General features: G+C 38.7%; 1 protein-coding gene across 3 annotated transcripts in view; it reads right to left on the reverse strand.

The window, feature by feature from the left end:
* The window catches only part of AP3B1 (adaptor related protein complex 3 subunit beta 1), a 178364-nt gene that overhangs the window by 110688 nt on the left and 52359 nt on the right, over positions 1 to 15317 (reverse strand). The gene's annotated exons all lie outside the window — the stretch shown is intronic.

Below are 15317 nucleotides of genomic sequence, written 5' to 3' on the forward strand. Positions count from 1 at the left end.
TTTTTTTTTTTTTTAAATAGCCATTGGCTCCTCTACCCCAGTTTGCTCAAAGCAGTAAATGTACTGACATGAAAAATAGCTTAATAATATATGCAAAAATTTCCTTAGAAGTAAGATGAACTGCTAAATGAAATATCTTCATTAATATTCTATAAAATAGATCAGATATGAATATTGGTCTTTTTTGGACTTAAAGTCTATGATCGAAAAAAATGACATTTCTAAAAACGATCAGTTGTTTAAAATTCCTCCTTTTTGAAAATTTAATGCAAATCATGTGCATTCTTCCTTCTCTAGCACTATATAAACTATCTGTGAAAATAGAAAATCTCAAAAGAAGGGACAGGGTTTTTTTTCTTAAGAAACTACATGAGAAAAAGGTTGTGCATCCTGAGCCTGTCCTCTAACGAAGTACAAATCCTTGAGCTATTTAAATAAAGTTATGAATTATCAGCATAACATCACTTAAAAAAACCAACACAACGCAATGAAATAATTCATTAAAGCTTGAGATTTTAGTAAATCAGGCCTTTCTTTTACTCCAGAGGGATAAATAAAAGAACATAAGGGAATATATCTGATTATGCAAACATGGTAAATTAAGAGAAATCTTAAGATTTCTGATGTGGATCAAAACCGGATAAAGAATAGATTTAAATTGTTTCATTATACTTATATTTAATTATCATTAAAAAGTCCACAAACTTAGAGAAATATAAGATGGAAACCACCAGGATTAGATCAGAACAGAATGTCAGATCCCAGAAGCTGTGGTCTGGATTATCAATATCGAGAATACTCAACGTTATAAAATTTTTTTAAAAACCTTCTACAACTTGTTATATCCAAGCATGTGTCCTTGCTCTCCTATATTCTTCCATCACACTTTGTCACCAGAACACCCAACTAAGACAGAGAGCACTTACTATGGCTAGCTGGAGCTATTCACATTATAATAGCCTGGCTGGTACCAAATACCAACCATAGCAATAGCTCCGCTTGTCTCTCTCTCAAGTATCTTGCAATTATTTTACAGAATACCCAACTGTATACAACAGTTTTAAGAGTATTATTTAAGTCATATACACAATTGCTGATTTTTTAAGAGACAATTACTTTTGAGACAAATATATCTTTTTAATTCTAGCTGGCAGTAGCAAAGCGATCAAAAGTGAATGGAAGAATAGCCAGAAAGGAAAATAAAGATATATTTAATAGATCTTCAAAAAACCAGGCAAGGGTGACTTCAAACCTTTGTTGCATGCCTTAGTCAAAACTCACATGTAGTAAAAGAGCCCATAAACGTGCCTTCAGTAGAGGCAAAGAGGCGGGAAGAAGTGACAATAAATCAAAGTTGTCATTTTATTGTTTTTTATTACAATTTGAAAGGAAACATAAAACAAAACTTCCCTTCATATTTCTTCTCATTTTTACTACTTGATGCCAACAGTGCTGTCAGTGTTTTACAGAATCCCTAGCAAGCTCTTAGATTTCTTATGCAAGAGCAACTAAAGTGATTTAGTTTGTTTACTTCTCTGTCTATACATCTTCATGGCACTCACCCTTCTAAACTAAAAAATCAGGATGCTAAATCAAGAGTACAGGTAACCAAATTCCTCCCCTCGCCTACTGGACAGGCAACTTGAAAGCAAAATTTCTGATCCCAGTGCATCTCACCCTGCACTGAAGAAGCTTCCTCTAACAGAAGGCAGATAATTCAACCTTCATTGATTCAGTCTTCAGTATCCCTGCCTTGACTGCTAACAGGCACTCGTATCAGTACTAGTAAACTCAACAGGAATACAGAGTTGGAAATTGCATTTAACTCATTAATCACTGTCGTAAAGAAACAGCTTGAGCTCTCACATTTCTGACTTCTTTTTTTTAAGAATTGTTGGTTAGAAACATCCTTGGAACAGAGCTCCAAATAATTATAAAGTAACCTAATCCCATTAGAGTCTTTATATTGAATCACTTTCTTCATACCCCCACAGCAGAAGTATTAATATGGTCTTTTCTCATAGTCATGTATTTTATTGCAATCTTAGAATATTCCGCTTCTCTCAAATCTGTTGAGAACTGGTATGAAATAATTATGTTCTGTACAAAGGATGATGATGACACACAGGGAAATAAGTTTAATGAACTGAAATTCATTAAAATCAAGTTGATGAAGTCCAACTTAGTCAGAATTTGTAGTTGCAAGGACCTTACTAAGACAAAGAGAATATGTAATACTGCAAGATTTGCACACTACTATGGAAAGGAAAGCAAAGTATTATGTAAAACAGCCAGGAGAAAGATAAAAACCTGCAAGCTACTTGATTTACAAGGATTGTTGTTTCGAATTCCATTAATCATCCCAGACATGGAGAGCAGTTACCAGGAAATGTGAAAACATTCAATCACTCACAACCCCTTAAGCCTCAACCTGAACTGCTGACTATACTCACCACCAAAAAGTAACAACTGTACATTTAAAATCATAGAACCAATTAGGTTGGAAAAGATCCTTAAGATAATCAAGTACAATCGTTTACCTAACACTGCCAAGTCCACCACTAAACCGTGGCCCCCAGAACCACATCTACAAGTCCTTTAAATACCTTCAGGGATGGAGACTCAACCACTTCCCTGGCCAGCTGTCTCAATGCTTGACAACCCTTTCGGTGAAGACATTTTTCCTAATATTCAATCTAAACCTCCCCTTGTGCAACCTGAGGCCATTGCCTCTTGTCCTATCACTGGACACCCACCTCTCTACAACCTCCTTTCAGGTAGTTGTAGAGAGTGAGAAGGTCTCCCCTCAGCCTCCTTTTCTCCAGGCTAAACATCCCGAGCTCCTTCAGCTGCTCCTCATAAGACTTGTGCTATAGACCCTTCACCAGCTTTGTTGCCCTTCTCTGGACATGCTCCAGCACCTCAATGTTTTTCTTGTAGTGAGGGGCCCAAAACTGAAGACAGTATTCAAGGTGCGGCCTCACCAGAGCTGAGTACAGGGGGACAATCACTTCCCTAGCCCTGCTGATATCACTATTTCTGATACAAGCGAGGATACTACTGGCCTTCTTGGCCACCTGGGCACACTGCTGAGTCATATTCAGCTGGCTGTCAACCAACATCCCAGGTCCTTTTCTGCTGGGCAGCTTCCCAGCCACTCTTCCCCAGGCCTGTAGCGCTGCATGCAGTAGTTGTGACCCAAGTACAGGACCTGGCACTTGGCCTTGTTGAATCTCATACAGTTGGCCCCAGCCCATCGATCCAGCCTGTCCAGATCCCTCTGTAGAGCCTTCCTACCTTCAAGCAGATGAACGCTCCCACCCAACTTGGTGTCCTTTGCAAACTTACTGAAGATGCACTGAATCCCTTCATCCATATAACTGACAAAGATACTAAACAGAACTGTCGCCAATACTGTCCCCAGATTTAACTTCATTCACCATCACTCTCTGAACCCAGCCATCCAGCCAGTTTTTTATGCAGCAAAGCGTACATCTGTCTAAGCCATGAGCAGCCATTTTCTCCAGGAAAATGCTGTGGGAAATGGTGTCAAAGGCTTTACTAAACCCCAGGTAAACAACATCCACAGCCCTTCCTCCATCCACTAAGTAAGTCATCTCACCACAGAGGGAGATTAGGTTGATCAAGCAGAACCTGCGTTTCACAAATCCATGCTGACTGGGCCCAGTCACCTGGTTGTCCTGTACGTGCCATGTGATGGCACTCAAGACTTGCAACACTCTCCGGCACTAAGGACAGATTGACAGGCCTGTAGTTCCCCAGATCCTCCTTCTGGCCCTTCTTGTGGATGGACAGCACATTTGCTAACTTCCAGTCAACTGGGACTTCCCCAGTTAGCCAGGACTGCTGATAAATGATGGAAAGCGGCTTGGTGAGCACTTCCACGAGCTCCCTCAGAACCCTTGGGTGGATCCCATCCAGCCCCCCAGACTTGTGTGTCTAAGTGGCATAGCAGGTCACTAATCCTTTCTCCTTGGATTACGGAGGCTTCATTCAGCTCCTTGTCCCTGCCTTACAGCTCAAGTGGCTGGGTACCCCAAGAACAACAGGTCTTACTATTAAAGACTGAGGCAAAGAAGGCATTAAGTACCTCAGCCTTTTGCTCAGTCTTTGTCACTATGTTTCACCCCATATCCAATAAAGGACAGAGATTCTCCTTAGCCCTCCTTTTGTTGCCAACGTATTTATAGAAGCATTTTTTATTGCCTTTTACTGCAGTACCCAAATTAAGTTCTAGTTGGGCTTTAGTCCTTCTAGTTTTCTCCATGCATAACCTCATGATCACCTTGTAGTCCTCCTGAGTTGCCTGCCCCTTCTTCCAAAGGTCTTAAGCACTCCTTTTTTTCCTGAGTTCCAGACAAAGCTCTCTATTCAGCCAGGCTGGTCATCTTCCCCACTGGCTCTTCTTTCAAGCACATGGGGACAGGCTACTCCTACACATTTAAGATTTCCTTCTTGAAGAATGTCCAGTCTTCCTGGACTCATATGCACCCTTCAGGACTGTGTCCCAAGGGACTCTGACAACCAGACCACTAAACAGGCCAAAGTCTGTTGGAACTTGGGCTTTGGAAGTCCTGCTGACCCCCCTCTTTACTTCTCCAAGTATTGAAAACTTTATCATTTCATGCTTACTGTGCCCAAGACAGCCTCCAACCATCACATCACCCACCAGTCCTTCTCTGTTCATAAACAGCAGGTCCAGTGGGGTTCCTTCTCTAGCTGGCTCCCTCCCTCACCAGCTGTGCCAGGAAAATATCATCCACACACTCCAAGAACCTCCTAGACTGTCTGGTCTCCACTGTATGGGATTTCCAGCAGACATCTGGTATGTTGAAGTCCCTCACAAGAACAAGGGCAGCAATCATGAGACTTCTCCCAGCTATATCCCAACAGAATATTTCATCTGTTTTTTCAATATTTCATCTGTCTCTTCAGACTTTTTTTGTAAGTCTACATTTACCTGAGTAACCAGGTCTGTTTTGGCATGCACACCAAGTTACTTTTATAACTCCTGCTATCACAGACAAGCCTTATTTCTTGATAACACATAGTACGAGTATTCTGTTAAATAGTTCAGGGTGAAGGCAGAAAACCTGAAACTGAACCCTTCAAGCTGACCAAGGTGCAATAAACTACAGCCAAGAATTCAGACCACCAAGCACAAACCTCGTCTTAGAGACCTAGCTGAATTGTGCTCTGGCCCCAGCTAAACTTTGTATTGCAAGTATTGAAGCTTGTACAAAAGGAAGAGACTGGGGACAACTATTAATTCCCCTCTGGAGCAGCACAGAGCTTGCTTCCAGATGGCAAGCATAACTGAAACCTCTTGGTATCATAGCAAAGCAGGAAAGCCTTGTGCAGAGATCTAAGCAAGAGTCTCCATGCTCAGCAACAGTGCTAGTGGCGTCCAGCTACTCTTATAGCAGCCAGAACAGCATGCCCCTTATACTAGGTCTACATCTTGGACTCCAACCAGGAAAGAAAGTATGAATAGGCTATAATGGAGAAAGCAGTACTGCTAACACTCTAATATTTTTACTGCCAACACAGGACTGAAAACAAAGGGTGGATGTCAGGAGCACGGTGCCAGGCTCTTTTCAGTGGTGCCCAGCAACAGGACAAGAGGTAATGGGCACAAACTTGAGCATAGGATGTTCCATCTAAACATGAGGAGGAATGTCTTTACTTTGGGGGTGGCAGAGCACTGGCACAGGCTGCCCAGAGAGATGGTGGAGTCTCCGTCTCTGGAGACATTCAAAACCCGCCTGTACGCGTTCCTGTGCAACCTGCTCTAGGTGACCCTGCTCTGGCAGGGGGGCTGGACTAGATGATCTCCAGAGGTCCTTTCCAAGCCTATGATTCTATGACTGAAAACAAGACTCTTGCACTTGGAGATGAAAGTCTTCCTGCTTTAACTATTAATGTTGAATCAACAACTGTCAGCTTCCACAGATAATTTCCTGCACACTTATTCTCCAGTCCTCAGTATCTATATTGCACCTACATAAGCTGTGAGAGATGCTTCTTCATACGTCCTTGAAGAAATGCCAGATATTTGGTAGCACTCAAATATTACTTTGACAGATTTCCAATTAGAGTTCAAACTGATAATAACTATTACATATTAGCAGGTATATCAGAAAAAATCCCAACACTCTGATCCTTTTTGAAAGGGGACAGCCAGCATGAGAGTTCAGGGAGTATATTGAAATAGTCCCATGCTCTCTCTTGTTCTTTCAATTACTTTAGATGCAGTTTCACAGTTGATTGAAGACTACCTATGCCATTAGAAGTTTGTTGTTAGTTTGTTCATTTGTTTTTTTGAAAGCACGTTTTATTTTCATCAGGATAAGCAAAATGATCTGACTCACTTTGTGATCATAGGATCACTAGAACTGCTGAATTTTTGAAAGCAGTACATAGCAAAGGGAGAAGGACAAAACCGAGACATTTCCTTTCAGTAGCAGTCTTTAGTTAAACTGCATTAAGTACACTTAACAGTTTGTAGTAGCACATGATTTAATTGTGCAGTTAATAGCTTTTCTAAATTGTGAAATCACTAAAAAGTTCAGAACCCTGGGAGAATGAAGTGATTAAAAACAGAGAAACCACTAGCATTCCAAGCTAGGAATTGCAAATGGACTCTCTGCATTCCCCGTCTTCTGCGATTTATTCAATCCAATAGAGAAGTGAGTATTTTAGTGTAAAAGAACATCTGTAATTCTTTTTTATGTTATTCCAGACATACAGTTTAGGGACATCTTCATAAAGCATTAACAGCTTAAATGAAGAAACTGCCAGATAACAAGTTCCATTAGCCTGTTTTTAAGTCACTAAGTAAATGAACTAACATTTAACTGAGATCTTGCTTGAAATTACATTTAATATGACATTAAAGTTGAGAATGTGCCTTCCATTTAGGGTAAAGCACATTATGTGAACGTTAGAATTACCTCCAAACAGAGATTCACACATCCACAAACTCAGAATTAAAGTAAAACTTCACTGAAATCTGAAGTATGAACATATACTATTTGCCCACTCTACCGGCCTTAACTGATTTTAAAGATACAGACTGCAGTTAACTCTCCTCAGATTCATAAGGAAATACACTCACAGCTTTCTTTGGTTCCTGCAGCAGAAACCTTGACAGATAAGATTTTAGCTATCTTCCATAGCCCTTTCTAATATTTTTAAGAACTGCTCTCAAAAGAGTTCTGGATAAACTAAGTTTTGAAGGTAAGAAGAGTTTCTGGACTATTCACTAGCTGGTGAATCTGACTGCAATACCAAAAGCAGCTTAGCCAACCAAGACCAGCAGTTCACTTGCCATTTCATGAACAGTATCCTTGGAAAAGGGAAATGGTATAACAGTTTCCCACTTAAAGAATTAATAACATATCCAAGATAGATCTGAAATGTTGATGTGTGTGAAGATGCCTACATAAATCGTTCCACGCGCTTCACCCAGATGGGTTTCAGAACACCAGAACAGACCTATCTTTGGTCTATCAGAGCAACCCAAAAATTATCGTCAAGACTGCTCAAAAAGCCAAGGAGATGAGCTGTGACAAGTTTCTGACAGATGAGCAGACCTCAGCCAATCACACAGCCACATGCTGGCAGAAGTATCTGTTCTCTCCACAACAGGAAGTCCTCGAATAAGGTACAGGTATGTCAGTATAGGTAAAGCTTGACATGAAGAATTACCAGCAGTCTAAAAAAAGGCACAACCTCACATGGTAAAAGTATTTCAGAAATGAAAGTGTAACTGACATAATCTGCAGCCTTGCTGAAGAAAGGCCATAGAAGGCACAAAGCCAAGTTTGCCACAGAGATCTTTATGTATTAACTGAAGGAGACCAAGTTATAACTTTTGTCCTATTAAGCCAAACAGAGTTGAAGAGTTACAGAATAAAGGGTCCAGATCACATACTCCATAAATAACGGCTTGCTTTCAAGTACTAACCAGCCATCAAAGTATAATCAGCCTTTCTTAGACAGGCTGCTATTATAACTAGTTGCATGATAAAGACTTGTGGTATTGTGAATGCACTAACAGGACCTAGTAATGATCTGAAGAGATGCCCTGATGGCCATGTGAAAGTAGGGGATTATTTCAAGTGCCTAAGTATCTAGTGCCATTTTATACTCCCTCAAGTACGAAATACCTGCATGGGTCTGGCAGATCCTGAAGGTATTGAGCCTACAGGAGATCCATAACAACTGAATACTAGGACAGGCATCTTCTGTCATTTAGAACAACAACAGGCCCTCAGATAAATGAATCATATCGTGGTTTCTCCAAAGGTTAAAAGCTTCAGATACTTCCCCTTCTGTAAGACAAAGTTAATGAAGCAATCATCGTACTCTTTTCCTCTGTAAAAATAGCTATTGAATCTTTCATTGTTACATCGAAGGAAAACGAGCTTCCAGCACCTAACAAACTCCTGCTGATGCTTTCGTGTGCAGAGTCATTGGAAAGGAATGGGCTGAGGATTACAAAACAGGTGAGAAACAAACCAGATCACAGTACCAGGATGCATGTTAGAGAAATGGTTATAAACTGCAGCTATTCCTGAATGGACAGAAATCAGAAGGCGACTTTGCTGTCACCAGACTGGACCAGCATGTTCTGTCTGGTCTCAGACATGATGCATTTACAACTTTCAGGAACAAAGTTACTTAAAAATGAACAAGAATTTTAGAAACTTAATTTCTCCTTTCTACCACACAAAGACTATAAAAGAGATTCTGGTAATGAAGCAGTGGTCTGGGACATGACCTGTATTCTACCAGGGAAGAATTTGTAAGGAGGCTTCCTCAAGAAATGTGCAGGCAGAGGACCAGAAGGCATATGTTCCCTTCTAATTTAGACTGAACACTTTCAGTCCAAAAGCCAGCATATACAGAACACAATGATTAGATAGCATGATATATGAAAAATAATATATAGCCTGTATCCTTTATACAAAACACTCACACAAAATTATCACACTACCAAACATCGCATTCTATCACTCCAGCAGGCACCAGATGTGTCGCTCCTACACAAATCAAGAAGTACGCACATACTTTCAGTTAAGTGAGCCACAATGGAATGAAGAATCAATAAAGATCGCAGGATCATCATTATATTCCTCTGATATGTTTGAATATTGTAATTTTTACTTCCATCATAACAACAGTCTCTTAATTACCATTGGGATAGAGAGATCAGAAAGAAAACCTGAGGTTTTGGTTGGATTTGTAGGCTGTTTGTAGAACTAGCATGGAGAAGAGACGGCTCCAGGAAGACCTTATAGCAGCTGTGAGAGTGGTGAGGCACTGGAACAGGTTGCCCAGAGAACTTATGGGTGCCCCATTCCTGTAAGTGTTCAAGTCCAGGCTGGATGGGGCTTTGAGTAAGCTGGTCTAGTGGGAGGTATCCCTGCCCATGGCAGGGAATTGCAACTAGATGATCATAGTGCTTAGAGGTATGGTTTAGTGATGTTTTTTGTCAGGGTCAGGTTGATGGCTGGACTAGATGATGTCAAAGGTCCCTTCCAATCTAAGCAATTCTATGATTCTATCTTTAAGGTCCCTTCCAGCCCAAATCGTTCCATGATTCTATGAACTATGCAGATCTGAAGTCACTGAAACAGACTTGGACTCCTATACTGCCCTCTTTCAAGGATCATTTTTCAGATTACAGCTCTATTGAAATGAGTCTGCTGGAATTAGACTGAGAATGTAACATATTAATACAGTTATATAAAAGATATTATATAATTCCAATAAATTACAATGGAAACTGGTGCTTTAGTTTTAAGTTTTAGATAAAAGCTATCATGTTCTGGTCAAATGAGATTTCATGGTTCCTTGAACACAATTATATTCGTCGTTTTTAAAGTTTATTTATCTAAAGAAATAAACACGCTTCCAGCTAATAGAAATTGAAGTGAGTATTAATGGAAGTGGTAATTGTGACAAACTGAAGAAATATTTGGGTCACACTGAATCATATTTTCTGATTCTAACCCTCACTCTATAACCTTCATATTCGGCCAACAGTCATCACATGATATTGAAAACCAATCTATTTTTCAAATGCAAACATCTGCCAGAAAATGATACAACATGAAAAAGGGTTTATAAAGTGAGCGCCATTGAAATTTCTTAACAGACTTTCTATAATTCAATGGCCAATAGTCTCAATCATCTATTAATATAAAAAGCCAAAAGACACAAAAAGAGCAAGTTGAGAATCATAATCTAAAAATGTGGGAAAAGAATGGGATAAGAAGTTTTCAAAGAAGACGACTCCTCCCTTCTTCTCTGCATTCACCGTATTCATGTAAGTGGACACTCTTTCCTTTTTTCGGGGTATTCACTAAAACCAGTGCATTTTCACACAAGAGGTACTGCATTCAGGAATAATTGTTTTCCCACAGATTTCACCTCATTGGGACACAGAAGTTCTGAGGTGTTTTTGAGTTCAATCAATCCTTCATTAAAAAGGTTTTGAGTTTTCTTTTATCACCAGGTTGTTTCAAAGAGGTTCAACAGTTGAGGGAAGAGAGGAACAAAACTTCTAGAGTTGTATTTCATAAGGGCTCAAGACTGTGGCAATGGTCTTGTGGTCTAAAGATCAGTTGCACAGTTCCATGACTTAAAGTATTTGGAGTTCAGTATCATTCAAACCCAGGTGGTCTCATGACAATTATGGATTACCAGTAAGAAAGGAATGCATCAGCACGTTACAATCGTTTGAAGCTGCAAGAAATAAAGATTCAAACTAGGTGGGATTATTAACAGTATCTATACTTAGGCATTAAAACACCAGCTTTAGTCTCAGTTCAGGTCCAACAAACAAGAAAGCCATTGCACAAAATCATCCAGTATCTTCTTAGTATTCTTAGCAGTTTACTGACTATGATGTTGTAACATCCCTGTAAACAGCTATCCTAGGGAAACTTTGAAACATTATTCTGTAAAAGGATTCGTCTTCCAAGTCAGCTTACCTTGTGATATCAACAGCCTTTGGAGTTGCATGTTTGATACCGAGCAAAACATTTTCATATTTCTTTAGAAAAGCTAAATTTTAATGTGCCTAAGGAACCCACAATAAAATTCTACTAGGTTTGGTAGATTTTATACGCAATTCTAAAAAGCTTTCTGTATAAAAACCTTCCAATTTGTAAATACAGCAAGCTTGATAGTTAAGTTACATAAAGGTACTAAGACACCTACTCAAGCTTGAGAATCAGACCGTAGCATTAATTTAATATTAAAGCATTTTCAGTCACAACATTGGACTTAGCTTAACTTTCAGCATATATAAAATTACATTATAAATAAAATCAAGCTTCATTTGTAGTTTACTACATCTTTTCCTCTCATATATGTACTCTAAGATTATATCCCTGAATATTCTCATTTATACAATATCCTCTATAATCCTAGTGTGGATGTATGTGTTTATTTCACCCTTAAAAAGAAAAGCAACGATTTTCCCATATAGTATGAGTACGTAAACTCATTTGTAACATCAGAGACTTTTCAAAAACTCTTCAATCCAGTCTTACAGTAGCTTTTAAAAACTTGCTTAGTTTTGAACCTAGTTTTGAACAGAAACTGAAATAAAAAATGTAGTGAAAAACCCTAAAAAAAATCCCAAGATGTTCTTCAGAAAGCCTGTACTCATAGAAGTTTTATACTACCACTGTGAGACAAGAGCATCGCACAGGTGGAAGTATGGGTTTGAGGACCACTGAACATTAAATTTTTCCCAATATATCACAATTACAGGAACATCTGTGCTAAGTAACTTCATACTGAACTAATGTGAAAACTCAAGAAGTGTTCAAAAGCTCATTCTCATTTCTGTAGGAAGCAGCAAGTAAGTCTAGGACTGCTGTCTCAAAATAAGGGCTAAGAGTTAAATATGCTGCAGAAACTAACAACATTCTGCAACAATCTCAAATTCCCAATTATTGTTGTAACAAAACCGCACAATACTTGCAGCTACAATTAAAACAATCAATTATGAATTTTAGATCACTTTCACTTATTCAAAACAGTTCCATTCTCCTCAAAATGGAAGTGAGGCATAGAATAGTTTTCTCTTACCACAAACACACCCTCATTTCCACAGTGTGTGGAAAAGTTGTGATAATGAGAGTGCAAAGACACTGCCAAAGCAAAGAATAGGAAAAAAGCGAGGAAGAACAGAAAATACAATGAAAAACATAAAGCGATATAACAAACATTGCAAAAATAAAGTGGAGAAGGAGCAAAGGAGAAGGGATAATTTAAAGGGAAAAGACACCATCTGCTTCTGGCTAAAAGTTCCCCTTTTTTTTTTTCCCCTCAAGTCCAAAAATTAAAGTGGAATTTGGAACTTGTATTTAGAAGTTTGGTTAAATGCCTGAGCAGTTTTTAGGCTTTTTATGATGGTTAAGGTTTAATCTCAGTTTAAGTATCTGAAGAGGCAGTATTAAACCATCCCATCAAGAAAGCAAGCACTCATAAAACAGCTGCCGAGGAAAACTATCCTTCCACAGGGTTGCACAGTAAGTGAACCATGACAAAAAACAAGTAATTGTTAGTTATTTTGGGGGTGCAACCGAAAGAAGGGTCCTACATGCTCTAGACTAGTAGTCGCCACCTGTCATGAATTGTAAACAAGGTATGGAGGAACAGGGACCTCACAGATCTTCAGTGTGTACAGAGCTGTAATGGTTCTCAGTGCCCCTCTTTCTAGTGTTCCTAACATACACTAGAAACAACAATAAGATTGAAACAACCAAACTCTTTTCTCTCTGGAAAAAATGGAGACTATTTTAAAAGTAAAGTCAAAGAGAACAAAGGGATCTTCCCTGTTTCCCAAACACGCAAACACACTGATAACTTCATTTTTAATTTTTGTTTATGTAGTTTTAGAATTGTTTGCTGTTAATAAAATGTTTATCCAACATTTAAACAATATTTGGCCCTAGCTCTAGATGTTAGCAGCCTTAAATTTTCATGATACAAAATGACTTGAAAACTTAAAAGAATGTAATTGTACGTGTACTCAGATTAGTAGTCTGAAAGATGAGTCTGCTGTCCTTTCCAGAAAGTCTGCCCTTCTAACCTAAACACAATCAATGGACATTAAATCCTGTATTGCAGGATTTCTTCCTTCATCCTAATGCATAAGTAGGCAAAGGAGCTGAAAACATCTTAAAACATCTGTTGATTTGCTTCAGTGATATTCTCACACAAACAACTGGTGGTGTATTTATTCTGATGGTACAAGCCATGATGGAAAAAGCAAATGTTGCTACCATTCAGGCTTAAGTTAACCCCAGTCTTCTTGTCTGGTATTTTTCCAACCATGAACTCAAGCAAACTTGTGGATACACTGTCAAACAAATGGACGATCCAAGAAAAGTTGAAATTTTTTGTATTTACTCTTCCCTATGGTCCTTTAAAGATACGCCATAATGAATCAAGAATTCTACCTGATATTACAAAAAGAACAAGCGTACAGGCCCAGACTCAGGAGGTTAAAGCTTCCTCAGAGCAGAGGTCTGACCACACATAGGCCTTCTTGAAACAGAGCAAAAATTAAACAAAGGTTTACTTTTGCAAAGGAGCTAAGGAAGTTTACTTTGCAATTCTTCTAATTATCGAGAGAAAAATCCTGGTATAACAATGAAAAGGCTAAACAATTACTAGGCAGAGAATAATATCCCACAGATAAATGCCCAGACCAGAATTTGTTAACAGTTTGGCATGCACTTCTTATTGCTCACACAATTTTCTATGATTAAACATCATTGCAATTGCCAAAATGAAAGCTAGAAACTTTGGTAGCTCAGGGGCTGATGGGGGTCTGGTACATCTGATAGGTAAATTAGAAATGATTAGCAGATAGACAGTTGATAGTTACATTTCTATAAAAATAGTTCAGTGTTTCCCCCCAGTTAATTTTCATCTCTGTAAGTCAATGATCTAGGCGAAGATAAAAGCAATTTTAACAACTTATTTGCAACAGATGGCTAGAATGCCTCTCATCCTATATATAAAGAATAAAAAAAACCCTTCATAATGCATCAAGAAGGTAAGACAACAGCATTGGATGGAGTACATAGAAACTTTTCTGGTCAAATATATGGGAAAAGCAGGGGATGCTTTCCTTATGTGAGTAATCCAGATGTCCTAGAGAACTTGCCTACGCAGATTCTACCCACTGCTGCTATTCCACTGCAAGACTGTCATGGGACTAATGGAAGCCATGGCAATACACTCTGCTGAAAAGATAAATGGTGTTTTAACCTACTGACTGTACTTCTGTTTCGCCAGCAGTAAGTGGCTGGCAGGCACAAAGCTAACCAAATCAGGAAATTCATGTGGATGAAATGTAACCCTCCCTGTCCTTTCACTTATTCTTCTGTTGGATCAATTCCTTTATCCAGATTGCCTCAGGAACACTACCCCTAACACCAGGGAAGGAACTGAGAAGATGGGGGGAAGGTAGAGAGACAATAATGCTTCCTTTCAGTAACAGAAGAAACTATTATACAGTGATCATGATAATAGTCTCAGATTATATCCATAACGACCAGAAAGTTTTGTTTAGAATTTCAAGTAATCAACTTTCCTCAATCAGTTTCAGCCATTTTTTGTTATAAATTTATGCTTTAAATTATTCTTATCTTATTAAGTAGTACACCTGGTAGGGAAAAATAAAACTGGTATTACAGTAAAATTTTATACCCCAAATGCTTCACCAAATATCTTCAAACAAGTGAATTCACTATTAAACATTAACCCCATCTCATGTATAAAAGAACCTGGTCAGAGAGTATTGCACTGTGACAAAAAGGGAAACAGTAACTGAATCCAGAATTCTCCAATTCAGACTGAGGATTCTGACGGGTATACTAAGAATGGAAGAAATAAGTAGTATAACCTATATCTTCACTGTACACTAGTTTTCCTAAATTTAATCTTTTGATCTTATCAGCCAAATCAGGCTCAAGGAAATCTAATGATCTATATGGTTTCACACTTACATCTGAAGAGGACAGCTTAATGGAAGTTGAAAATGAAATGACTGCTTTTGACCTCTGGGGAAGAAAATCTTCTCTGGCCTTATAATTTTTTTGTGGGGTCGAGGTGGCAAATCAGCAAAACTACCAATCTGGTGGAATCACACAGCACAAATATCTACAATGAAACTTCAGTGAGGTCTACAATGTTCTAATACATAACATATCTTGAGTAATTTTATCCTAAAAGACTGAATACTATTCTCAATATTTCTT

The sequence above is a fragment of the Rissa tridactyla genome, chromosome Z, assembly GCF_028500815.1.
Source record: "Rissa tridactyla isolate bRisTri1 chromosome Z, bRisTri1.patW.cur.20221130, whole genome shotgun sequence".
In the NCBI taxonomy this organism is placed as follows: Eukaryota; Metazoa; Chordata; class Aves; order Charadriiformes; family Laridae; genus Rissa; species Rissa tridactyla.